The sequence below is a fragment of the Halichoerus grypus genome, chromosome 2 (genome assembly GCF_964656455.1).
Source record: "Halichoerus grypus chromosome 2, mHalGry1.hap1.1, whole genome shotgun sequence".
In the NCBI taxonomy this organism is placed as follows: Eukaryota; Metazoa; Chordata; class Mammalia; order Carnivora; family Phocidae; genus Halichoerus; species Halichoerus grypus.
The window spans coordinates 86,526,192-86,553,970 of NC_135713.1; the positions used below are offsets into that span (position 1 = coordinate 86,526,192).

At 37.9% G+C, this 27,779-nt stretch overlaps 1 long non-coding RNA gene across 1 annotated transcript; it reads left to right on the forward strand.

The window, feature by feature from the left end:
* Nucleotides 1-252: 252 nt before the first annotated feature.
* On the forward strand, nucleotides 253-27,457 carry LOC118523009 (uncharacterized). Its single transcript, XR_004910886.2, has 3 exons — nucleotides 253-388; nucleotides 21,218-21,289; nucleotides 26,920-27,457. It is a non-coding gene; the product is annotated as an uncharacterized LOC118523009 (long non-coding RNA).
* Nucleotides 27,458-27,779: the final 322 nt, after the last annotated feature.

The window sequence follows — 27,779 nt, forward strand, 5'->3', positions numbered from 1 at the left end:
ATTCTAATTCTTAAGTTGAATTGTGATTTCATTGGTGTTTATTTTATTACTTATTTACCTGCATCAGATAGTTCATAATTAAAAATTTAAAGATAAAGGTGTGTTATGGGCTGAATTGTGTCCCTCTCTCCAAATTCATATGTATGCGTATATATTTAGAGATACGGTCTTAAAAGGTAATTAAGTTAAAATAAAATCATGAGGGAGGAACCTAACCCAATATGGCTTCTGTTCTTATAGGAAGAGGAGATTAGGACTCAGGTGTGTACAGAGGGAAGAACCTGGGAAGACACAGGGAGAAGACAGTCATTTAAAAGCCAAGGACAGAGGCCTCAGAAGACACCAACCATGCCCACCCGTTGGTCTCAGACTTCTGGCCCCCCAAACTGTAAGAAAACACATTTCTCTTGTTGAAGCCATCTAGTCTAGTATTCATTCTGGCAGCCCCTGAAAACCCTGAAAACCAATGCTATGTGACTTCATAAGACAGGATAAATTGCATTTATTACTTAATTTTTTTTATTTGGGAGCTTAATTCCTGTCTGTTAACTGGGAACTTAGCTGTCATTGTGATGAGTTTTTGTTAGGAAATATATTACAGTTTTAAAACCAATGACGTATAAGTTAATATTTTGATTATAATCCATTTATATACACAGGGCACAAATTTTCTCAGCTTTCTATCGAGGGACCCTGATGTAAGTTCTTTAGTCATCGGGTTACTCAAACTTGACTTTTTTTTTCTTTTAAGTGCCTAATTCTTTTTAAGAATGGTGATATTTGGTTCCTTCACAAAGCAGATGCTGACTTGAGCACAGGTGATTTACTTGGGAGTAAGAGAGTGGAGAGCCAGGGAAAAAGAGGAAGCAAGCAAAGGGTGTGTTAGGGAACTGGTTAGCATTGTGGCCAGTGGGGCTCCATCCAGCTGGGGACTCTGAGAAATCATAATCTTAGAACTATCCCCCAATATACAGGAAGCTAGGGCATATGCATCACTTCCAGTTCTCCACTAGTTGAGGTTTGCTCCCAGGGAAATTAACGCTCCTACAATTTCACACTGCCCTGCCCCTGGCGGAATGAGCCTATGCTTGCAAAAATCCTAGAATATAAAAGCAGAGACACCTGGTAGGCACTTGTGGTGGGGTTGTGGTCCTGTGCGTAGAAACCATTCACTCTTTTTTTTTTTTTTTTAAAGATTTTATTTACTTATTTGACAGAGAGAGACACAGCAAGAGAAGGAACACAAGCAGGGGGAGTGGCAGACAGAGGGAGAAGCAGGCTTCCCGCTGAGCGGGGAGCCCGATGCGGGGCTGGATCCCAGGACCCTGGGACCATGACCTGAGCCGAAGGCAGAAGCTTAACGACTGAGCCACCCAGGCGCCCCGAAACCATTCACTCTTGCTTGTTGCTCAAATCAGAGGCAGGCTGAGGGCATGTGACATTGGGCACAAAAGGCATCTGCTACCAATATGTATTTCGCCATTCTAAAAACAGTGTCTGTGCTGTCCACAGTGGCAAGAAGTTATCTTGGCCTATTGCAGGGAAAATTACATTACTGAGGGAACAAAAAAGAAGCCCAAATATTAGGGCTATGATATCAACAAGGAAGATGAGTGAAAAAGAAATCAATACCTACCTGCTAGCTATCTAGCCTCGATGCAGTAAAGGTACAAAAAGTTTGTGTTATCAATAGATAAAATCGAGCCATAGGATAACTAGAATGAAAACAACTGAATACTTTTCAGATTTGAGCAAACAGGTAGAAGTTCAGGCTAAATTTATATGTAATATAAGAAATCACTGAGAAATCTATAGCAGATCTATAGACACCATGTAAGTAAAATATCAGAAAAAAATATATAAAACCAAAATTTACTGGCTAAGAAATTGCCTATATTTTTTACTGATTGCATCAAATTATAATTCATATTATTTTGACTAATCTCTGTTTCCCATTTGATACAAATAATTTTTCTTTATGCTAGCTAACCCTTAATGCCACTAACATCAATATGGACAAAAGCAGTGAATTAATTAATGAATCTGACTCCCTGACATAGCGCCAAACTTGGGAAACAGGCACCTGCTTGTGATTTGCACATAGAATTTCTTTTACTGGGAGTTATGATCAAAAGTGACTCCTTAGTTAAAAAGTCTGAAGTGATGCTGAAAAACTGCATGGAATCACTATCATTACTATGGTAAAATTTCTTTCCATGCAGAACATAATCCTTGAGCAATGCATAAACATATATTATCACTTCTGAGTCAAATTTTTCTTGTGTTCTCTTAAGAGCCTTCCCTTTGCTGGTATTTTCTTTCCCTCAGTGCCCTCTGCTTCTTTGCGAGACTGAATCCTTCCCATGCATCAGGAGCCAGCTCGAGTCTGCTTCCTCTAGGAAGCTGCTCTAACTCCTTTCCTGACAATGCCAGCCCCTACCCTTGAACCCTGTCTTTCTTCTTTAAATCTCAGGATTCCTAAGCCTCCATTACAGCTAATTATGATGTTTTCTTATCCACTAAATTAAATGTAGACTTCACATCTGATTTGTCTTTGAGTTCCTATTGCATCTAAGGCAAGAAATTTGCATACAGTAGTTGTAAAAATATTTATTGGCTCAGTGAGTTGAACAATTGTACACTGGTAATGTACCATAAATTAGTTGTTGCTTGCTTGCTTCTATATCCTAAAAGCCACTTTGATCCTTACATGTAGAAGTCTAGTCCTCCCATTAATCTGATCCATTTTGTAATAGATAATTTTTCACTTAGCAGATCAGTGGTTGTTAATTATTGACAATTTGGGCTTGTTTAAGTTGTCTAGTGACAGTACACTCTCAGAAATCTAGTTGGGCCATTGACAGTATTCATAAATGATAAGGGGCAGGATCTCCAAATGAAACACTTGCCTGTAATTTCTTTGAAAATAGAAAGCTTCTAAATTAGTTTGTGAGCTCACATAATAGTTCATTCTTTATTCTAAATAGCTTTACGATATCTTCATCCATGGAAATTATTCAAAACGTAGGTGTGTCCTTGCTAGCTAGTTTTTCTGACAATGGTTTCTAAATATTACAGGAAATTGGGAGAAAAAGAAATCTGCGTGTCTCGGGCAGTTGGCAGAGATAAACCTACTCCTACCCTTCCTTTCTCTTTTTCTTCTCTGGAATATCATTCTTAGAAGGCAAGTATCTCTCTATAATCAAGGAGATGGGAATGCAACCTCCTTTAGAAAAGGTTTCCTCAGTTCAGTCATTCTGGATCCACACAGTATACGTTCACATTCCCAAAATAGTGGTTGTAAAGAAATTCAGCGAAGAGCTGGTTTCTTTAAGAAAGTCCCAATTCTATTCTTTTTCCTTTTTTTGACATATTTTTTATTACGTTATGTTAATCATAGAACAACCCAAGATACTAAATCTGCAAGGAATTTTTTCCAAGAATATTTCATGGGACAAACAGAATTAACTAAATTTGCCACTGGCTTCTAATCTCTTGAAATACTTTACCATCAACTTGATTACAATCTCTGGGAAGAATGTTGGGAAAGTTCTTATGAGCCTTTAAACACTTTTTAGGAGCACCTTATGTTAAATTCAGAAAATATTGCCAATTTGTTAACCTTTCCAAACACCTCAACAGATAGATTTTTTTTCATTAAGAAAAATAGTATTTCTACAGGGCCAGCATCCTTTTAAGGAGCTAAACCTCAAATAAATGCCTCTGGTGATGTTTTATGTTCTAGACCTTTGCCATCCAATATGGTAATCATGAACCACATGTGGTTGTTGAGCACTAGAAATATGGCTAGTCCAAACTGAGAGATTAAATGTAAAATAGAAGTCAGATGTTGAAGACTGAGTATGAAAAATGTAAAAATCTCATTAACAATTTTATATTAGCTATATGTATAAATAATATTTTAGGTATTTAAATGTTATTTCACTTCTTTTTCCTTTTTATAAAAACAGTTTTTAGAAAATTTTAACCTACATACATGGCTTGTTTTTTTGCCTCACATTATATCTGTATTGGACAGCATTGTTCTATACTCTTAACCAGTATTGCTCAAGTTAGAAATTTTTTTTCAGGAATACATGACCATCTTCATTACTGTAGATTATGTCAATTATTAGTAAGTCAGAAAATTTAAGAAAATAATGGGTAATAACTTGTGTTTCAAAGATGGATCAGTGTTTGAGAAGTAATAGTTTGGCAAGTGATCTTTCATCAATAGTTGCTTTTAGATATAATGACAGTTCTTTGAATAAGGCTGATATAACACTTGGATACCAAATGCGTGGTTGTGTGGTATGAGATACATATTAAAGTAAAGTGCTGATCAGCAAATATGGAGCGCCACGTTCACAATGCCAGTTCCCATTTAATGACTAATAATCACATCAAAATGTTAATACTCTAATGTCAAGATATTAATAAATAAGTGCAGAATTAAGAATAATGTAAAGATCTTAAAATGAAGCACCACTAAGAACTAAAATGAAGTTATTAAATTAGAGTGACTTTCTTATCATATCACTTAATCTACAGATTTTTTTTGGCCACTGGGATAGAGAGGATAATTTGCAAATATTAAAGGTGTAATGGAAGTTTTCTTAAAATTTTTTTAAATACAGCTTTTGCAAATTTTTTACCTGCTTCACTTTTGAGAGAGAAAATTATTTCGTGGCTCCACGTCATGAAAAGTGCAAAACCAATGACGCACTAATAGGAAAGAGATCATTTTGAAGTTGTCTATTAAGATAATAAAAGTATATTGCACACTCATCAAATTTCCAAATTTTTTTTAGAACAGTACCAGTTTGCTACAATTCCATCTACTAGAAATGATTCAGAATCAGATATGTACTTAGCATTCAGATCCTCAGTGTTATTTAAACCAGAGGAAAAGAGACATGAGTAGTGGATAAGTAGTGTGGCTTTCCTTGCATGGTTTTTGTTGCTAGGGAAACCACTTCCTTCTAATCCTTGTGTTCAGCCTGTCCATCCTACTAGCTGGCATCATTGCCTCTCAAGAAGGGCAATATCACAGCATGGAGTAAGAACAGGAAACAAAAAGGACAAAACCCAGAACATTACCCTGGTACACACAAACATTTCTCAGAAAATCTGCATGGTAGTGACTTCTGGGAAACGAAAGGCAGAACCAGTCCCCTAAAACTGCTATATGCACAGTGCTAGTGGTTACAAGGTACCACATTCACACATACAAGTATGCAAAAACACCAATTTTCAAGTCACACTTGTGATCGCAGAAGAGAATGTAATGTGTCAGGCCTGGACAGGACAGGGCTTGGCACATCAGAGTCTCAGGGCTTGCTGGGTCAGTATGGAGCCCTCTGATCCTTCTGAGAGGCAGAGTCACTGGCAGTCAGTGTGATCAGTGAAGTGACTTGGTAGGAGTAGATTCTCAGAACCAGTACAAAGACAGACCCCGTAGGTCCTGGAGTGAGGCTGAGGTATGAAACAGATCGTGAGCCAAATAAAATCATGAGTAAATAAAAAGAAAGCTGACATGTGCTGGTTAAAGAACCATAGGCCACAAAGGTAACTGTTCTTACAAACCCAGTATTGGTTTTCTCCTGGACATCTTAGCAGCCCACTCAAAGACCCAAACCGATTTGAATGAATACAGTCAAAAGCACCGTTCTGTCATCTATACATCTATAAGACATCGAATAATCAGTTCCTCTACTGTTTTGTTTTTTTACTTTGGTTTTCTAATATTTACTGCATGTGTTACATAGACATTGTTAAATTGAGTGCACATGTATGGCAAAGGGTAAGCAGCGTCTATCAAAATCTGAAGTCAGTTGGTGATATAAAAAGCTGCAGCCTTTGTAGATAATTATGTAACTAATTCAGATAAAAAAAAACTGCCAAAAAATTTAAACTAATCTGAAATAACTATATTAGTTAGTATAGAGGTACTAATTACAAACCAGATGTACTCGTGGGTACAACTTGGTATAAGACCATGTTCAAAGATTATTCAGAGTCAGTCTGTTTCCTTTATTCTTTTAAAAACCTGGCACTTCACCTTATACTGCATTCACTGCCTTATAATATATATATATTCTTGTGTCCTCTCAAATGATAGCTGGTTCCCTAACATTGCTATTTACAGAGCATCTTTGAAGACGTCCTCAGATAACCATACTAATTTAAGGCTTGTTTTTCTAGGCTCCCAAGAGTGACATTCTGTGCAATTTGACAATAAAATTACCAAAACACCACTAAAAACATAATAGCAACCTACTGAATATTTGAAAACCGAAGCAAATTGTCTCAAAATCTCTGTCCAATCAGAGTTCATCCATCAGTTTCTTGACTGCTTCTATAGCCAGTCTTACAGACAGATGCCTTCAAATTTTCTTCCTGTAGACATATCCAAATTATCTTCTGGAACTCCCTTTTCACATGTTTATATCATCAGCTTTGAAAGTCTTAGCTATATCTGAGATCTGTAAGAGAGAAATTCAAATCCATTTTTAAAGAACTATGAAGACAAAAACAGTGGTTTGCTATTGATCATGTTAATTGTGATTCCCTTTTTTTCCCCTAAAGACTATCTTCCCATAAAGACCCAATATAGTATTCCTTTCTTGACAGTTTGAGAAATCAGTTGCAGATGTTACGAATCCTTAATCTCCATGTAACGTAGAAGCTACTTATTCATGCCAGTGGAGAGAGAGAAGAGGTAGGTAACATTAGGTAACATTCAAAACTGCCTAATTGTGACCTGTTTCTGCTCCCCAGAATGTGGTTATAGCACCACAGCACCAAAGACAAAGCCAAATACGAGACAAGTTACATTCTCATAAAGTTGTCTGCTTTTATTTTATTCCATAATGCGATGCAAGGGTACAGCCCTTTGTGATGTTGTCTCCCTTCTACCCATAATGTTTCTAATTTAAGTATAATATTAACACTTCATTGTTAGGCATGGACCACAAATACAATTTAGTAACAGTTCTCATTAGTCATCATGAGGCATCCAGTCTGTGTTTGACCAGTTGGGCCATTTACGAGCTGCAAATGGTTGACTTAGATTACAATCTGTTTGATTAGTTCACATGTTAGTCACTGATGCATAGAAACAAAAGAGCTATTTGAGGAGACTGCATATATACTGAAATAATTTTTGATATTTTAATAATCTCCAATGGAACAAGAATTTGTGTGAAATTTGTACCCTTTCCTTCACCATCGCATGCTGTACCCCAATCCACCAGTGAAAGTGCATTTGGGCCTGTCCCATTTAGCTTCTGAGATGGAGAGAGGTCAAAATCTATTCAGGCAAGTCTTGAGGAAGACAGGAAAAGCCAAAAACAAACTACCTTTCACAGGAGGCTGCATGTAGTGGGAGGTGGTGAAGTGTCTGCTGGGCTCCACATGGGAAAGCATGGCAGGATGGAGCATGGATTCAGGGAGCATAAGAGGCTAGAGGAAAAAGAACATATGTGAAAGGATTGGAACCCCTATTGGGATATTCTTGAAATGCTACACCGGTGCAGGACTAGACCCTTTGGGTCTCAGTTTTGTAAGCATTGCACATAATAGTAACTATCTATAATATTCAGGTCATAAATTTCTTTTGATGAAATTCTCAAACCTAATGTTTCCTCGGGGCGGGGTGGGGGGGAAGCTACAGAAAATCACAAGACAAAATCTGTACAAACAAATCCGCAATTTAGAAGAATACAGTAGTGTCATGTTCATGTGCGACAATCAAGTGTGCCTTATCTCCTGATAGTTGGCCTCCTGCTTATTGTGTATAAAATTGTCCTCGCACACCCAAGCCAGAGCCTGGGCAGCAGCCAAGTCTCCCTAACAGGGCAGCTTCCTCCAGCCTCTCCTTGCCTTGTACACTTTCCTTTCTCACCAAGTAGCCCAGAGCCACATTTTAATAAGTGACCTTCAACAAGCTGAATAATTTCTTCAGTACATGGGTACATTCAAAAGCCTTGGAGGATTTAGCTGTAATAAGTAGTCCTAGCAAATATACGGTCTTATGAAGCCTTTGAAGTCTCTAAAAACTTCCCTAAATAGCCTCAATTGAAGGTTTGGGCTAGATGATTTACAGAGTCCCTTGCAAAGCAAAAATCCTGTGATTTGGGATCAGCAGAACCAGCTGGATATTACAGCTTACTGCAGTTAATATGGCTCTCCCATCTTTAAGGATATTTTTGGATCCAAAATAGGCTGCTTGAATTGTTCAACTATTAACGATTAATTAATGTCCAGTCTTCACTGAGCAAGCAACAAAACCAAACAAGACAGAGGTTTGTATTCTCAGTCCCCTACCTTAAATAATGATCTGATAAAAATTTTTCCATTAAACACAATTAGAAAATATTGTACAGTACTGCAAGGCCAAAGATATTTTTTGCAACTCTGGATTAATTGTCGCTTAGCAGACTCAGGGTTTGTATTTATCCTCCAGTGAATGATTGCACTTTACTATAACTCATACCTTCCTCATACCTGTTTTCTATAACTTTATTTAAAAGTTTGAAAATAGTATAGCAACATGTTCTTAATATTTCATTTTTCAGTTGGAGAGGTAAAATACCAAATATTTTTGGTTGGTCAGTGAGTCAGATTTCTAGTCATGTGAATTGAATAGCATTTTTTGAAATCGTCAACACCTTTTTATACTAATCACTGCTTATCGGGATAGTAATTGCATATTTAATCATGTATGGCATCTAGAGCATGATTTTTGAAGAAATAAAAATTTAAAGCACAATCACAATAAATACACAAGTAGAGAATCATCGTGAATAGAGAGCATAGAAATTAACAGAAAATTAATATATTAAAATCAGTTTGCTTACTAACCAGTTTCTGAATGGCAAAATTGACTGTTCAATTGATCAAATTTACCAAAAATTTATTTTAAGAAATATCTTTTAGAATCTACCTAATGAAAGAGTTTTTTAAGTGTATCTGCTGAATCTAATCTTTTTTCCCCCTAACATTTATGGAGGACTTAAAATATATCAGGCATTATTTTAAGTACTTTACATAAATTAATTTACTCTTGACAATAATCCTATGAGGTATATCATATTACTCTCCATGTTTATAGAGAAGAAAACAGAGGCACCGTCATGCTGGATAACTTGCTCAAGGTCACACAGCCAATAAGCTGCAGAGTTTGGCTCACTATGCCATACTACCTCATAAAATGACATTCACAGAAAATAATGAGTTTAAGAAAGTATTCAGTATTTCAAAAAATAAGGAGATCAGGGGTGAGGAGTTAAGATGGGGGAGAAGTAGGAGGACCCTATGCTTGCCTCATCCCTCAAACACAGATAGATAAATAACAAATCATTCTGAACACCCAAGAAATTGGTCTGAAGACTGTCAGAACAAACTGCACAACTAGAGTGAGAGAAGAGGCCACATAATGGAAGGTAGGAGGTGCAGAGAGGTGATTTGGGGGAGAAAAGGGTCACAGGTGCTATGGAGGGGAGAGAACCCTTATCATGGAGAGAGAGTAGAAAGTGGAGAGAGAGAGAGAGAGAGAGAAAATGCAGGACACAGAGGATTGCACAAGGAAAACACTTCCCCAAAGCCATTGACTGGGAAGATGAGAGGGACTAATTATCATTTTTACAACCAGCAGAGCTCAAAGACTGGAGTTTTAGAAGTCCACGCTATGGCTGGTGTTAAGCCCAGCAGACGCTGAATGGCTCCTGTGGGGAAGGAGAGCAGAGCCCCAGGAGTGGATGGAACAATCTGAGGATCCTCAGGACACACTGGGAGAGAATGTTCTCCCTTCTTGTAGTGCATCTGGGAGAGGTGACATTGCCTCTCAGGGGACAAAAGAGCTGGCAGGCACTACTGCACTCCCTGACCCTTTAAACACAGGGGCAGAGACAGCTGCTGAGGGTAGCTAACCTGGACGCAGGCTTTTACTGTGCTGTACTCTAAAGCCCACGCTCCTGTGTGTTAGTACTGCCCTTCTGGGACAAACTAGCACCAGCTCTAGCACAGCAAGACCCTCCCCAAGAGGACCAGCACAGTCCACACTGCATCAGGTCACTAAAGTTTGGACTTTTGAAACTCAGCCAGCATGCCTGAGATAAAACACAAGTGCACTGCACTGGTGGGCAGAAGGCAGATATCTGAGGGATGACTAGTACACACAAAGGGAGATTGTTCGCTCTTCTTTGAGGGCTTCCTGGACAGTGGAAGGCATGAACTCCCCTCTTCAGGGACTAGGGAGAGGGCTGGCACCATTTTTCTCCCCCTACCATCAGCACAGAAGGACTTCAGTGAGCAGCACAGTGCCAACAGTGGAGGCCTGAGCCACTTTCATCAAGCCCCACCACCCTGCGCTCTGACGTTCTTCTTTACCAGGGCAAGTGTGCCTGAGAACCAGAGCGGTGGGCCCTTCCCCCAGAAGACCAACACAAACTCCCTGCATGCACCAAGTCTACTGACCATAGAGTGTTACAAAGCTTCAGCTTAGTGAAAATAGGATCAGGTCTGTTCATTCTTTTTTTTTTTTTTTTAAAGATTTTATTTATTTATTTGACAGAGAGAGACACAGCGAGAGAGGGAACATAAGCAGGGGGAGTGGGAGAGGGAGAAGCAGGCCTCCCATGGAGCAGGGAGCCCGATGCGGGGCTCAATCCCAGGACCCTGGGATCATGACCTGAGCCGAAGGCAGACGCTTAACGACTGAGCCACCCAGGCGCCCCGAGGATCAGGTCTGTTCTAACAAGCAGACCAGAGCACTCCTGGTTAAAACTTCTCACACTCTTGACAAGGTACAAACACTCCCCACTGCAGGCAAGGAGAAACTCTGCAGAGGACTGACCTGAGGGATAGATCAGCCAAAACACAGCAGCAGAGTGCACACAGCATATACCAGAAACACTTCCTGAAGCACCAGGCTCTGGACAGTATATGACCTCTTCTTAATAAAGCCATTACTGTCAGGAGCAAGAAGCATAACAGGCTTTCCCAACACACAGAAGACAGAGACCTAGATAAAATGCCAAGAGGGAGGAATTCATCCCAAAGAAAGAACAGGAAAAGGTCACAGCCAGGGATCTAATCAAAACAGATGTAAGTAATATGCCTGATCCAGAATTTAAAGCAACAATCATAAGGATACTAGCTGGGCTTGAGAAAAGCATAGAATACGCTAGGGAGTCACTTACCACACTTACCACTTATCACTTACCTAACTTACAAAGACAAATAAGGTTAGCAGCAGATCTATCCACAGAAATCGGGCAGGCCAGAAGAGAGTGGCATGATATATTCAACGTGCTGAATGGGAAAATCTACAGCCAAGAATACTCTGTCCAGCAAGGCTGTCACTCAAAATAGAAGGAGAGATAAAGAGTTTCCCGGACAAACAAAAACTAAAGGAGTTCATGACCACTAAACCAGCCCTGCAAGAAATATTAAAGGGGACTCTTTGGGTGGGAAAGAAAGACCAAAAGCAACAAAGACTAGAAAGGACCAGAGAATATTACCAGAAGCACCAGCTGTACAGGTAACACAATGGCACTAAATTCATATCTATCAATAATCACTCTGAATGTAAATGGACTAAATGCTCCAATCAAAAGACATAGGGTATCAGAATGGATTTAAAAAAAAAATCTATATGCTGCCTGCAAGTGACTCGTTTTAGACCTAAAGACATGTGCAGATTGAAAGTGAGGGGATGGAGAAATATTTGCCATGCAAAGTATGTCAAAAGAAAGCTGGAGGAGCTATACTTCTATTAGATAAACTAGGTTTTAAACCAAAGACGGTAACAAAAGAAGAAGGGCAATGTCATAATAAAGGGATCTATCCAACAAAAAGTTCTAAAAATTGTAAATATTTATGTCCCCACCTTGGGAGCACCCAAATATATAAAACAATTAATAGCAAACATAAAGGATCTCATTGATAATAATATAATAGCAGGAGACATTAATACCCCACTTACATTAATGGGCAGATCATCTAAACAGAAATCAACAAGGCAACAATGGCTTTGAATGACACACTGGACCAGATGGTTTTAACAGGTACATACAGAACATTTTATCCTAAAGCAGCAAAATACACATTTTGTGTATTGTGTACATTGTATATTTTGTGATATATGATTTCACCCATAAGTGGAATTTAAGAAACAAAGCTGATGAACATAGAGGAAAGAAAAAAAAAGGAGGTAAACCACAAAAGAGACTCTTAACTATAGAGAACCCGCTAAAGGTTGCTGGAGGGGACGTGGGCAGTGGGATGGGCTAAATGGGTGATGGGTATTTAGAAGGGCACTTGTTGTGATGAGCCCTGGGTGTTATGTGTAAGTGATGAATCACTAAACTGTATTCCTGAAACTAGTATTACACTATATGTTAACTAGAATTTTAATAAAAACTTGAAACATTTAAAATATAAGGAGATCAAACTTGCTTTCACAAGTTTGAATGTTTTTTTAAAATACTGCCAAAACATTTATATCCATTAACTAAAATTTAGAGAATATATTCATATTTACAAAATATATTTAAGAAGAAAATTCCCTAAAATACACCATCATTTGGGCTTTATTAGAAGGATGTACTACTTAAGGAGAGAATTAAGTTCCACCTGATGAGGGAGAAACAAAGAATCCATTGACATAATTTGAAACCACCATGCAAAGAAAAATGCACTCAACAGAAAATCTTCAATATAGATTTTTATTTGAGGATTTCATGAGGTAAAGCTAAAAATACTATAGGTTAAATGTTCTACAAAGACTTAATTGATATTCAGGGTTTTCTTTTTAGATATTTTTTTAAGACATAAATACTCAGTTTATTATCTGTTTTAAATTGTTTTCAGTGTTGAAATTTCTGCAGCCATGGTCAAGATATGGGAAGTTTAGGGCAAAAAGCTCGTGTTTGTGTTCTCTAAGAAACAAAATCTATTTCTTGACTAGATTCTTGGTTTGGTTCACTGATAGCTCCTCAGGCCAATTCTATGAGACTTAGGGTGGCTTATACTTCTGACCAGAGTCCTCAGACTTTGTGAGGTGATTTCAATCCTAAACCATTCTGGGTTGTAGATAAGACACTCAACCTATTTTTTTCTTCTAAATTCTCTTAAATCTCTTACCAAATTAACCATTAGCTCCCCACATAAAATCATATTAATCATCCTAGATGGAAATTTAAGAATCAGAGTTGTGTAACTCCTCCCTGTACTTATTGTAGAGACGGATTATTTTTGTCCTATGGACATTGTGAATCAATATAAATGATTATGTTTTTCTCTTTCATTGGCACCTAGAAAGTTCAGAGCCATGTCTGCATGTACTTCTACTCAGTGTATATGGCTTTATGACATGATTTTTGAAACAACATAACCCTGCTACATCATTCTTTGTCCTTTTGTATTCATCCTGTTTTGAATTTTATTATTATACAAAACATATTGTATAAACAGACTTAATTACTCTTGAACAATTTAGAAAATACATAAACATATACCTGTACCAATCAAACCTTTTGTTTGTAATTACAACACTTCGGAACATGGTTTTTACCTAACTTCTCTGCATTTCACCTATATCATTCTTTAATAAATCCCTTTCAGACATCTTCTCATTTAATTTGCTTGCTAGGGTATCTCATCCACATGCATGTCTTTGGCTAGCACCTATGCTAGATGTGACAAACAGAGAGGTATGCTGCTTGGATCTCTCCCTTTCAGAAAGAATTTGTCATTCAGCAGTGAGGAGGGTTGTTAGGTGATAGCTGCCAGCTATAGTTATTTCCAAACTCACCACAATATTTGAGCCAAGGCTATGCTTTTCCTGGGAAGCACCCAGCCAGTCACTGAGCACAGGGGGTGTCCTAAGGCCTGCCCAATTCTGCAACATGAGGGACTCTCGCAACAGGCTATCTTTGATCAGGGGCTTACCCTTGAGTTGGCCAGGGCTTTGTCATACCTGCATCCCAGTCTAAGACTCGCACTGCCCAGTTCTGCCTCTTTCCTGTCAGGTGTTAGAGTCAAAGCATTCCCATGACCAATCTTTTTTTTTTTTTTTTTTTTTTTTTTGGTCCTTACCTTTCATAGGCATTATCAACTCTCTACCTTTCTGATCAATAAACCTCTTGCACTTCTAACTCCAAATCAGCATCTGACTCTCACAGAACACAAAATGACACATTAGATAACTCACACATTTATATCTCCTTGAAGTTTCACACCTATAATTATATACATCTATTTAAAGTCATCTCTTGGATGTCTCTAAGAGAACTTGGGTGGAACCTGACCAAACTGAACTCATAATCTCCTCCTAAATTTTTTTCCATTCTGTTTTACTGGATAGTCTTAGCATCCATTTGGCTGTGCAATTCAGAAAACCGGGAGACATCCTTGGCATTCATTCTTGCCTATCCTACATATCCGGGTCATCAGCAGTCATGCTGGTCTTACCTCCTAAATATGCTCCTTTTTCTATTTCTCTCTAGCTCCGACACCAACATTCCTGGTCTAGAATACCATCATCTCTTGATTTATTTTATACTAGCCTCCAAAGACCTGCATCCCCTATAATCACCAGCCAATCTACCATTCTCCATACTATAGCCAGGATTATTTTGCCAAACACACATCTGATCATGTCACCATCTGGTTTAAAATCCTCCTGTTGTTTCCTATTGCTCTTACGATAAATACAAAAGTCTTTAGCACAGCAAATTCCTGTGATCAAGTTCCAGCCTCATTTCCCTTTCCCCTTACCCTGCCATATTCCAAATCCCTGGTGGTGGGGACTGTGCCCATTTTATTTACCATCTTATCTCAGAGTCTGCTTGAACACCTGGCAGACACCAGGTGCTCAGTGTATAGTTGTTTAATACATAATTAAATGATTGAGTAAATAAATGAAAGAGTTGATTGAGTCTATTCTCAATCCACTGGACACACTTTGTGTTTTTTTATTGCAGTATTTAATCTCAGGGATGCCTATCTAAATCTTATCCATCCTTAAACTTTCAGCTTAAATATCAGCTCCATCAAGAAGGTTTCCTTGACTTACTAGTTGAAAATAGATATTACACCTAATATTAATCATTTGATTAAATATCTTTAATATAACTAATATATCCAATTAAACTCCACATTCGTCAAAGACATGTGTTGAATTTATGCTTTTAAGTATTCTGTACATCACCTAACATACACATATGTGTATATGTGCTTTACTTGATTGAATGATTCCATTGACTGATCTGGCAACATCTGGATGATTTTGCCTGCCACTAGAGCTACTGTGGTGATATTAGAAAGGGTGCATGAGGCTAATAAAAATGTGATGGCCCAATAAAAATGTTGGTTAGGCAATATATCTCTTGAATCTAACTTTAAGTATCAAGAATAGGAGACTCATTTGGCCTATAAATTTTTGTTGGTTTTCTAAACTCAAATGTCATAAAATTTACTTCATAGCTACAAAATGTGCAGTGGTTGTGTGTTTGTAAGAATTTCCTAATCTTGATAATAGATTTTTCCAAAAGAATAATGTGTGTGTACTGTCAAAGACCAAAAAGTTGATCTTAGGTGCTATAGAGGCAAGGTGTTTAAAAATCTTTAACTGGGGCACCTGGGTGGCTCAGTCGTTAAGCATCTGCCTTCGGCTCAGGTCATGATCCCAGGGTCCTGGGATCGAGCCCCACATCGGGCTCCCTGCTTGGTGGGAAGCCTGCTTCTCCCTCTCCCACTCCCCCTGCTTGTGTTCCCTCTCTCGCTGTGTCTCTCTCTGTCAAATAAATAAATAAAATCTTTAAAAAATAAATAAAAATAAAAAATAAAAATCTTTAATTGATTTGAATATATATTGATGTACATTAGAAAAAATAAACTCACATCAAAACCATGATTGTCATAGTTAATATTGCTTTGGATGGGATTAAGAAACAAGCATTTCAGTTTTAAAAGTAATTTTGTTTTTTATTTTTATGAATATTAATGAAAAAACTATATTTTTATTGGTTTCAGGAGTAGAATTTAGAGATTCGTCACTTACATATGACATGCAGTGCTCATCACAAGTGCCTTCCTAATACCCATCATCCATTTAATCCATCCCTCCACCCCCCTCCCCTCCAGCAACCCTCAGTTTGTTTCCCTAGTTAAGAGTGTCTTATGGTTTGCCTCCCTCTCTGCTTTTATCTTATTTTTCCTTCCCTTCCCCTATGTTCATCTGTTTTGTTTCTTAAATCCCACATATGAGTGAAATCATACGGTATTTGTCTTTCTCTGACTGACTTATTTCACTTAGTGTAATGCCTTCTAGCTCTATCCACATTGTTACAAATGGCAAGATTTCATTCTTTTTGATAGCTGAGTAATATTCCTGTGTGTGTGTGTGTGTGTGTGTGTGTGTGTGTGTGTGTGTGTGTGTACACCACATCTTCTTTATCCATTTATCTGCCAGTGAACACATCTGGAGTCTTTGCATAGTTTGGCTGTTGTGGACATTGCTGCTATAAACATTGGGTTGCATGTGCCCCTTCAAATCACTATTTTGTGTCCTTTGGATAAATACCCAGTAGTGCAATTGCTGGATCACAGGGTACCTCTATTTTTAACTTTTTGAGGAACCTCCATACTATTTTCCAGAATGGCTGCACCAGTTTGCATTCCCACAAACAGGGTAAAAGCATTCCTCTTTTTCTACATCCTCGCCACCATCTGTTGTTGTAAATATTAGCCATTATGACCAGTGTGAGGTGGTATCTCTTTGTGGTTTTGATTTTATTTCCCTGATGGCAAGTGATTTTGAGCATTTTTTTCATGTGTCTGTCAACCATTTATATGTCTTCTTTGGAGAAATGTCTGTTCGTGTTTTCTGCCCATTTCTTGACTGGATTATTTGGTTTTTTTGGGTGTTGAGTTTGATAAAATCTTTATAGATTTTGAATACTAATCCTTTATCAGATATGTCATTTGTAAATATCTTCTCCCATTCCTTAGGTTGCCTTTTAGTTTTGTCGATTGTTTCCTTCACTATGCAGAAGCTTTTTATCTTGATGAGTCCCAGTAGTTCATTTTGCTTTCTTTTCCCTTATCTCAGGAGACGTGTCTAGTAAGAAGTTGCTACAGCTGAGGTCAAAGTAATTTTAAATAAAAATACTAAAATAATATGTGGTATGAGATATGGCCAAATCCATGACTGAGCCTTGAGAAACATTATTTTAGAGAGCTGAAATGTTAGTCTAACTCATTAATGAAACCTAGGTTCTTACCACTATTGAATCAGTAATTCAGTTTAATAGCTTTCATTCATCATATATTTATGGAGCACCGCATATATGCAAAGCACTGAGCTCAGAACTAGAGAAATAGAATTATTAAGAACATGTCTTCCCTCAAGGAGCTCCTAACCCCAAGGGAAAGGCACCATGGAAAAAAAAAATAAACCCAGTGTGAATGCCCTAACAGAAGGACATTTATTGAAGGGTCAGTTGTAGAGGAGGAAAAAGGTAAGAATGATCAGCTCTGCCTGGTGAAGGGGGTATCACATGAAAAAAGGGGGTTAATACAGGAGTTTCATTTGGGAGGCCAGATGGAAGTTCACCAGGCAAACAGGTGAGGTCACATCATTTCAGGTGAAGGCAACAGTCTTGTCAAGACAGAGCTGCATCTACAACAAGAAGTAATCTCTAATGGCTGGACCATGGGGTGCAGGATAGTAGGGGTTGGAAACTAAGGCAAAAGAGGCAAGTACAGGCCTACTACCCTGTGTCAAAGAGTTGTTCCTATACCTTAAAGATGATAGAGGACCAATAGATTAGATAGGTACATGATCAGGTTTCTGTTTTTAAAAATAATAATAATGCCAGAGGAATTTTGTATTCTTATTAATTTAAATGCAAGACATTTGAAAAGTACTTTTTCTAGTATAGATTCTCTTAGAATAAATTTTTTCCAACACACCCAAAAGTGAGATCTGAAGAAGAGACAAAGGCTCAGGTGAGATGAGAAAAAACTCAAACCATTAGGGGAAAAAATCATCCCCCTTCATGACTTCCATCTCCAGTCCTGAGGGTCTTGCCTGTTTCTTAAGGAAAGCAGTTCCAGTCCTACCCAGTCATTTACTATTCTCCTTTCACTTCAGCATTTCCTGAAGTATCATAGCATTATCAGTCACGAAGTAAAAAGGGTACATTTTAATTATAAAAATCCTCAACCAAGTGATCAGAGCTAGTATCACCAGTAATGAGACAAATAACATTGTGTGCCCTCAGATAGCCTTCCTGCCAAAAATGTTTAACCTAATCTAATCATGAACAAGTATCATACAAGTCCAAGTTGAAGGACAAACCAAGTTTCATGAAGGTCAATGCCAGACTGGAGAACCATTCTAGATTAAGGGAGAAAAAAGAAGCAAGGCAAATTGATATAATGTGAAATCTTTGACTGGATATTGATTTAAAAAGAAAAAAAAAAGCTATTTAAAGTACCTAATTGAGATAAGTGGAGAATTTTGAATATGGACCATATGTTAGATAATGATATATAATTATTAAATATCATGCACATTCCAAATCTCATAGAAAGGTCTAGAGTGACTGTGGCCTTTCCAAGCTTAGCTTCTAAAAGAAGCTGTCTTTCTTGAGCCTGTATGGGATTATTCTAAATCACACTTGGAAGAATATACTTCTGTGGGGGAAGGGAATAGATTCTGGAGTGAAATTAACCCTTGTGATTAAAGTATAGAGTTTCTAACACTAGTTGATGAGATTACCAAGGAGAAACTCTTAGAAATCTGGGGATAAAATGAGGTTGGGAACTGAAATGTGGAAATCTTTGAGTGCTTTCCTGTTGGACAGTGAGAAAGCCAAATCTAACACACTCATTTACAATTCTTTCTGCATTACTTCTAGTTTTCTCCAGCCCTTTAATAAATTCACGTATAACCTGTTTGTAGTGGTCATGAGGTAGAAGTAAGGAATAGAGCCAATAAGACATATTGGGGCTGCACCACTTCTATCAAGCATATCTTCTGCAGAGGATTTTGGTAAGTAGCACCATTTTTCTGAAGGGACCTGATGTGCTTGAACAGGATTAAAAAAAAAAAGTGAAGTCTTGCATCTATTTTTTCTAATGTATGCCATTGCCGGCCATCCTGCCATATCTCTCCTTTCTATATACATTAGATACTGTAAAAAAAAAAAAAAAAAAAAAAAAAAAAAAAGGTTTTTAAAATTGAACCTTTTTCATCAAAAATGAGAGGGAAAAAAGAACTGGAAAGGAATAGTGTAGAATGTTGAGCTTCTGTTCCCAGAAGTTCACTAAACTTCTCCCACAACCTACAGATGAACATGGGCTATCATAAAATCACTGTTAGGACCTTGGACATTTTGACAGTAAAAGTATAATGCCAAAGAAGCCAAGGCTTCAACTCATTTCGAGAAGAATGTGAAATGGTTTTCACTTGTGAAATTCATTTAGGAAAAAATACACGTTGATGTGAGTATAAATGGACGTTAAGCACATAGATTGACCAAAACCCACAATTAGTAAATGAATCAGCTCAGTTCTGTCAACTCCAGAATTCTCACTCTACCCCACTTGGCTATACCCCCCCCAACTGTATAAAGTTGGCCTGCACACCGAAGAGATCATAATGAACCTGTAAGTTCCTGGGATCTTGTGGAGTGACAAGAACGCTGCTGGATCCCGGAGGGCAGGTTGTGACAGCATCACTTTGAAAATGTGAAGCAGAGTTCCCCTTATCAGTTACTAACCATATAAGGATACTAATACTTTTTGTTCTTTATTCCAAATCAAGAAAAGGACATGGGGGCTTCAAATCTGACATGCAGCAAGATCCTCCTGCCTGCAGCCCTGAGAAGCTGTGATAGTTAAAAGGTGACTGGCAGGAGGATCCATTGTGTTCACTGCATTGACATACATATCAGAATGTTGGGTAACAGTAAAATTCTGAATGCAGGATATAGATTTCTTGTCATATATCATGTTTAATAGATGTATTTAATATTCACTATTGAATATTAAAACTATATTCCCTTGAAGCAATAGAGGCATCAAGAAAGAAAAATGACATGTTATCTCTTTTGACATAGTGAACATTGGAAAAGGCTCAGAATAAATACTAACTTAATCATGACAGGCGTGCCTGGGGAAAGCACATGGTAGTTACCACAAGCACTAGAGCATGAGATGAGGAGTCCAGAAAGCCTACTTCTATTCATGGCCGTGATACCAAATCTATAAACTTGGACAATAACTGTAAGTCACTCTCCTTAGTTTCTTTATCTGTCAAAGGCAGCTAATCATATGCAGATATTAATTGTGAGGAGTAAATAAGATAATGGGCATGATCACTGCAAAATTTTATAAAAATACAAGTTAGTCTAATGGTTTAGTGAGATAATGCATCTAGTATAGGCAAAGTCCACCCATAGAATTATTTTAATTAGCACCTACAGATTAGCTAAGCCATCCATATAAAGTTAGATAATACAAATATTAATATGAATATTTGAATAGAACTGAGAGAAACATTGAAACAGTATTAAGAGTAGCTTCAGGCCCTAAATCATTTCTCATCCCCTTGATATGGAGTATCTGTTATTTTCACAGACAAATTATATTAAGCTCTTAGAAAATTACTGATATTTTAAAAGAAATATTTCAATGAACATTAAATTCTTAGTGGTGCAATGTTTTTAAGGAAGAACTGGTGTAAAGAACAAACAAATATAAATTGATTTTCAAGTCTAAAAGCTTAGAAACTTAAAAAGTTAGAATTGATACATTAGATGAATTAAAATACGAGGCTGTAGGATATGCATAAATTTACATATTTCCAGTTCCAGAAGGGCCCCACATTTTGGAGTGCCTTCCCTAAAACCTCCTCTGGTCCCTGGTGCTGGCTAGGGTTGGCGGTGCCATCCAGTGTTCTCTGAGTCCAAATCATGAACCACAGGGCTTCAGTCTCCTCTTCCCCACTTTGGGGAACACTCTAATCCTCTTCCCAGGGAATAAAATCAACCAAATGCTCTGAGAAGCTCTGGGACTCATGCTAATGGGGTTGTCCTGCACTCCACAGTCAGTCCCTGTTCCAGGAGGACAGCCTGTTGAGTGGATAACTCCCCTTGGTCAGCACAGCATTTTTTTTTTTTTTTTTTTTTTTTTTTTGCAGGATCTGATGAGATCGGGAGTTGCCATAAAGGCACCTATAAGCAGCAGATGTCAGTTGACTCTATCATCACATGTAAGTTCAGGACTGGGCTACTGAGAATTCATTGCCAAACCTGGGCTTGAGCTTTGTGTGTGGGCTTGTGAGTGAGCTCTCACTCAGTTCTATTCTGACCACAGTGCCACCTCTGGTCTAGCATCCAAGGTTTTGCTTTATGCTATGCACCCATGGCTACTGGCTCCTAGCACAGTCACCTATTCCCCCTGCAGGCTCCATGCCACATGTCTACCAGCTCTTTGGGTGTAGCTGTACTTATCTATCCAAGGGCTTTGATTGATACTGGCTCTTGCCTTTGATCAGTGTGGTAATGTTATGCTCTTCTGAAATGATTTCCTTGCACACATTGGACTATTCCTTTGTTTTCCCCTCCCCGCAAACCCCTCACCTATCCTCTCTACTGATGGCAGTGTGTGAAAGAAAGACAGGTAGTTACCAGTAAATGAGATCACATTCTAGGAATCCAGTGATTGTCGCATAAACAGTTCAAGGGAACACATGGTTGGAAGACATGTTGTATGATTATGGTATAAAATTCTAAATGGTAAATTTCACAAGAGCGGGAAAATGAATTGTTCACATTTTCCTACATAGTCTGAGTAAAGCTTATATTTGTGGTCATCATCAAGGAAGCTCAGTGAGAATATCTGAGAAAATCCTTGGAAACCAGCAATCATGGAGGAACTATGGATGATGCATTTATGAGTGAATAATGTGTACAGGATTAACTAAATGGTATTAGGGAACTACAGAAGCAAGATCCATATTTTTCAATGTACACAGGTTCCAAAGAACTTTAGCCTTGTAACAACGTCAATGCCTTTTTTTCTCAATGAGAGATATGTAGTTAGCCAGGAATGATGCATTTGACAATACAGAACATGAAGAGATGGTTCCTGAACTGGAAGAGATAATGCACGGAAACCACTGGGAAAGGCTATCTGCCATGGACCACCAGCAGTCCTGGGTTGTTGCTCTGTATGCCAGATTACAAGATTAATCTAGCTCCTGATATTGATCAGTTTCCATAACTAGTCACAAAAATATTTAGTAGGTCAAGGTGACTGCAGCAGGAGGGGAGAGGGGTAGACCAGAGTGGTTTGCAGCTTGCTACAGTGTTTTGCAACTTGTTCAAAAAGTTCTGCCCTCTTGGCCTTTGGGTCAACCCACTGCACGTGCAGGTACATGTGGGCCCACAGCATTATCCTGGGGGACTTGGCAATGAGAACCAGTGCAAATATGCTGATGATCCTGTTGTTTTCTGTCCTGTGAACAAATAAGTCCTTTGTCTCTGAGCCAGTAATCTACTGTCTTGAGCTGGCATCCTTGCAATGGAAACAAACTAGCTTGTTAGACTGCAAGTAGTAAACTCTCACAGCCTTAACCTTTCTTGGCAGATACTACACAGAATTTTCAGGTGCATTGATTGGACAGTAAACAAATACATAAAATTTCTGATCATTCTAAATTTTCATCAGTATGGCACTATGACTCACGTGGGCCTGTGAATTTGGTAATATATTTTAAAATCAAATCAGTCACAGGAACTAGACAAAAAATAATTGCCCCGGACTCTGTACAGTATTATGCTCTAGGTAGGGATGCCCCTCGGTAGGTTTCCATTGTTTGAATGGCTGCCTATGGTGTTAAGCAGGAAGTGTACCCAAGTTGGCTTTTTGTCTTGTGAAACTGAGAGTTCTAAAATAGTATCCAGATACCCTCTGCTTTTTGAAAGTTCACATTATGCCACTTGTTTACAAAAGATCTACATCGGTACCTGTTTTTGCTAACCAAAAGAAATCTAAAGAGAAGTTTCATTTTTTTGTAAGAGTTGAAGAGCGAGAAAGAGAGATGGGGGAGGGGCAGAGGGTGAGGGAGAGAATCTTAAGCAGGCTCCACGCTCAGCACGGTGACCGACGCCAGGCTCGATCTCACCATCCTAAGATCATGACCTGAGCCAAAATCAAGAGTCAGACGCTTAGCTGACTGAGCCATCCTGGCTCCCCTAAAAGTTTCACTTTTACAATAAAAGGCTAAAAGTAATAATAGCATTCAGTGTATGTTTTGCAGTGAGTCATTATACAGGCAGCCCGGCCAAGCTCCTACCCTGAGAACTGCGCTCAGCATCTGGCCGCCATAGCATTCAACTGTGTCAGTGAGCAACTGTGTTTTTCTCTCAATTTATTTTATGCAACTGTTAGCAAGATGTGTCCTAAGGTATCTGGAAAGCCCAAGAGAGGTTATTTTTGGGTTCTGGGGATGCTCAAGAAACTTTCCATATAAATTTTTTTTTTTTTTTTGAGATTAGTAAGTCTCTTTTATTTGATCATTTGAAAAGAGATTTTTCACAGAATTTCAATTGGGTTGTTTCCAAAGACGAAACTTTCCATATAAATTTAATGGTAATTGTTCCTTCACTTATGCCATTTCAGCTTAGAAAAGCTTCACGTTTTACTTTTGGATAGCAAGGGAAAACCTGTAATTGTATGTGCTAATTATTATAGTTTTCAAAGTATGTGTTGTATAAGTAACCAAGAAAGATAATAATTAAAAAGAACATTTTTATTGAATTTTCATATGTCAAGCCCTGATCAAATATTTGATATAAACTATCTCATTTAATCCTAAAATCCAACTATCCTCAATTTTTTTCAACCAGTTAACATGTCTGAAATTTCATCCCTAGTTAATATTTTAAAATACTCTACTTAAAGGCATGGTTAGAGAGAAGCTTAGGATAAGGAGAGTGTTAAGGGCAGGGTGGGTGTTTTACAAGATGTATTCAGAAGACAGTGGATTAGCTTATAGATTGGATAAGAACAACAGACATTAAGAACTGTGAAAACTGGGCACCTGGGTGGCTCAGTTGGTTAAGCGACTGCCTTCGGCTCAGGTCATGATCCTGGAGTCCCGGGATCGAGTCCCACATCGGGCTCCCTGCTGAACAGGGAGCCTGCTTCTCCCTCTGACCCTCCCCCCTCTCATGCTCTCTCTATCTCATTCTCTCTCTCAAAGAAAGAAAGAAAGAAAGAAAGAAAGAAAGAAAGAAAGAAAGAAAGAAAGGAAAGAAAGAAAGAAAGAACTGTGAAAACTAAGATTTTCAAGGACCTCAGGAATTGGAACTAAGGATGTGAATGCCCTCCTCAGGACTCTGTTTCTTTCCTTCTTTTTTTTTTTTATTTTTTATTTTTTCTGTCTAAGAACTCACAGTGCAAGGCTGAAATCACCACCCACCACTGGCAACTCCTGGATGCATATCCTTAAATCTTCACCACTTGAGATAAAAGGGCTCATCCCTCTAACTTAAGTTCCTAGGAAGGAGTTTGATGGACACAATACATATCATGTGCTCACTCCTTGGATTAATCACTGTGGGCACAATTCACTATGATTAGCAACCTTTACTAAATATCAAGTTTAAATCCCAGAAGGGAAAGATGCCAGGAAAACTAAGCAAAGAAATATCTACAAGAATACATTAGACAATTATGGATCCACCTCTACTTTAAAATTATGAACTAACCTTATCAATGTCATTGGTTTATTTTTTGCAAAGAAAGATCAATTGTTATTCAAGTATACAACTTGAATGCCCCCTAGGGAGTCAAAATCCACAAAGCCAAGAGCTTCCTACTATATATGAGCATGGCACCAAGGTTAAAAAATATATATAATAATGCTCTATATAGGCAAGAAATGTGTTCTAAACACATTGTAGTTATCAAGGATCATCAACCCTAAAATACTCCTATCACCAAAAAGGGACTGCCTAGTAAGGCCAATAAAGGCATTGGAGTTTATTATTTATCTTTAATAAAGAGCTAGATTAAGACTATCCAGTGTCACAGAAACACTAGTTAATTGATTCAGCAGCATGTTTGAATTTACATTAGAAAAGCAAAACCACTTGTTCAGTATTGCACAAAAATACCATCCATATTCTAATCATGGATTTTGACGTCAAAGGTGCTCAGCTAAATGTGAGCTCTTTGAAATGATTAACACTTTCAAAAACATTTATTTTCATAAACTTGCAAACTCTGGCAACCTCTTTCACTAGAGGGCATTTTAGAGAACTGCTTCTGAAAACTGAGTGCACATGATAGAACTGAATTATTTTTATGACTGTTCGCACTCATTTCTAGTATTGGCACCTTTTTATTAGAACAACATCAAGATGTGTCTATTAAAAAAAAAGTGGCTTTTACATGCCAAATGACTTGCTAGGTGCATGCCATAGTGAAAAAGCAGGTTAAGGGGATGATTAGAGGGACAGTTTTCTGTTATTGATGTATGAGTGCCAGAAACTACCTCCTCTCCTGAAGGGAAAAAAAAAAAATGTACTGGGACAGATATTGATGGCCTGAAAATAAAGACCAAGATAACCTGGTAGACACTATCAGCATTTATATCCTGTGGCAGGCATGGAGGGATAGAGTTTTTTTGTTTTGTTTTGTTTTTTAGGGCTGTAGGCTTATCTAGTTTTCCTGAAATCAGGGCCACATGACATTCCTGTGCCTAAGACACTTTTGCCTTCGTAGACCCCTTCCTCCAGAAACATAATTACAAATCGTATTTATCATTGTGTTGGCATAAAGAGAAAAATATTCCTCTTTTATATTAAAACATGTTCTTTGACCTAAGAGTCTATTTTTAATTCTGATGTAGAGGATATTAAAACATGTTCATGGACCTCTGAAAGCATTGTGGTTACCAGGCACTGAGCCTACGGTGCCCAATAGATAAGGTGGCCCCAACTAAAACCACGCCTCTTGCTCTTCAGGAATATCCAGTCTAGGAAATCTAGTTCAGTTAAGTTCTTGATACTTCTAGGTGAGAACTATTTTAAGATCAAAGATGCTAAATGGCTAGCCAGTGAGTCCAAGGATCCACTCATTTAAAAAGAATAACTAAAGAGCATCATCACCCACAGGCAAACAGTTCATTCTCTGTTGACTCAAACACAAATGTTAGAGTTGAAAAATTTAGTTCAAAAAGAAATACAGTGCTGAAGCAAGTGTTCCTAAGGAAGCTTTCAAATGTTCCCTTTGAATGAAATAGCTTGGCAGAACACAGTGTCAAATTTAGAATATATTTAACATTTGTTGGTTAATATCATGCCACATTCTGCACTCCAATCCACAGAAAGGTAAGCAAACACTTAGGAGTTGTTTGACAGAGATAAACATCTCTGTCCTAAATAAGATCAAGCCATTTTACATTATTCATTTAATCATTCAATAAATATTAATTAGTGCCTACTGTATTAGATGCTAGGAATATGAGCCCAAGCCTGGAGGTTGAAAAAGCCTGGTATGTTGGGGGCAGGGGGAGGGAGGGTAATACAAGATGGTGGTGGTGATACTAAAAAGGCAATGTGACAGGGATTGTTTGCTATGTTGAAGGATTTATTTTATCCCAAAATCGTGAGGCGCCAATGAATGGTTTTAACTGAGGAATGGCATGATTATAATTTAGAAACATATTTATAGTAGTAGTAAGGAGCGTTGGTTTACAACCTTACTTTCAGGATAGAATCACCTGTGGAGCCTTGAACCTTGCCAATGCTCAGACCCCACCCAGCAAAGATACTGTTCACTTAGCCTCAGGTAGGGCCCCAACCATAAGGGTTTTTAAAAACTTTCCAGGTGATTGTGATGTGCAGCCAAGGTTGGAGAACCACTGCTATGGAAGACTGAGATGGAACAAGACTGCTCTATGCTGTGAGAGATAATAAGGAACTAAGCTAAGAGCACAGAGGAACACGCAGGAACTAATAGCATACAGGAACAAGAGATTTGTTTGGTTGGATTTACCATGAGTGATTTCAAAATGAGTACAATAAAACTGGTGTCTCCAGGATCTAGCCACATGGCTCCACCATGTGGATAAACTGTGATGTATCAAGTCAGCTGATAGCTTTTTTCCTTATGATTCTGGTTGTTGTTAACATAGGAATATTAGTAGAAATAAAAAGCCCAAGATCATGTGTTGATTAGAAGAAAAATATGTATTGATACTTGAAAAGATTTAGAACTCAAATACTTTATTCAAAACTGGTAAAATGTTTTACGTGTGAAATTTCTTTATAATTTTTCCTTGGGTACAACCTTTATGAAAAAGGCATTTATTTACATTTATTAAGTCTAAAGTCTATTACATAGTGAAATGAACACATCCATTTGGGGAAAAGGTATTAAGAGTGTTGCTTTGAGGACTTGAAATGCCAAACATTTATAATTGCTTTCTCTCTCTCTAGGATTCCTTGAAAGTAGCTTCATAATCTTATTCTTGGGCTATACTGAAATAATTCAGGTAGAAATTTTAAATTGATTAGAAGAAGAGCAAAATAAGTTGATTAATTTTTATGACTGTAGAAGTTTCTCATCGTATTTAACTACTCACATAATTCTCTTTAAAAGCTTGGAATGTGTGACTCTTAATGGCAAAATAAAACATCTTTCATAGTCTGTAAACTTTCATACATGATCGGTTATTGTAATTTATC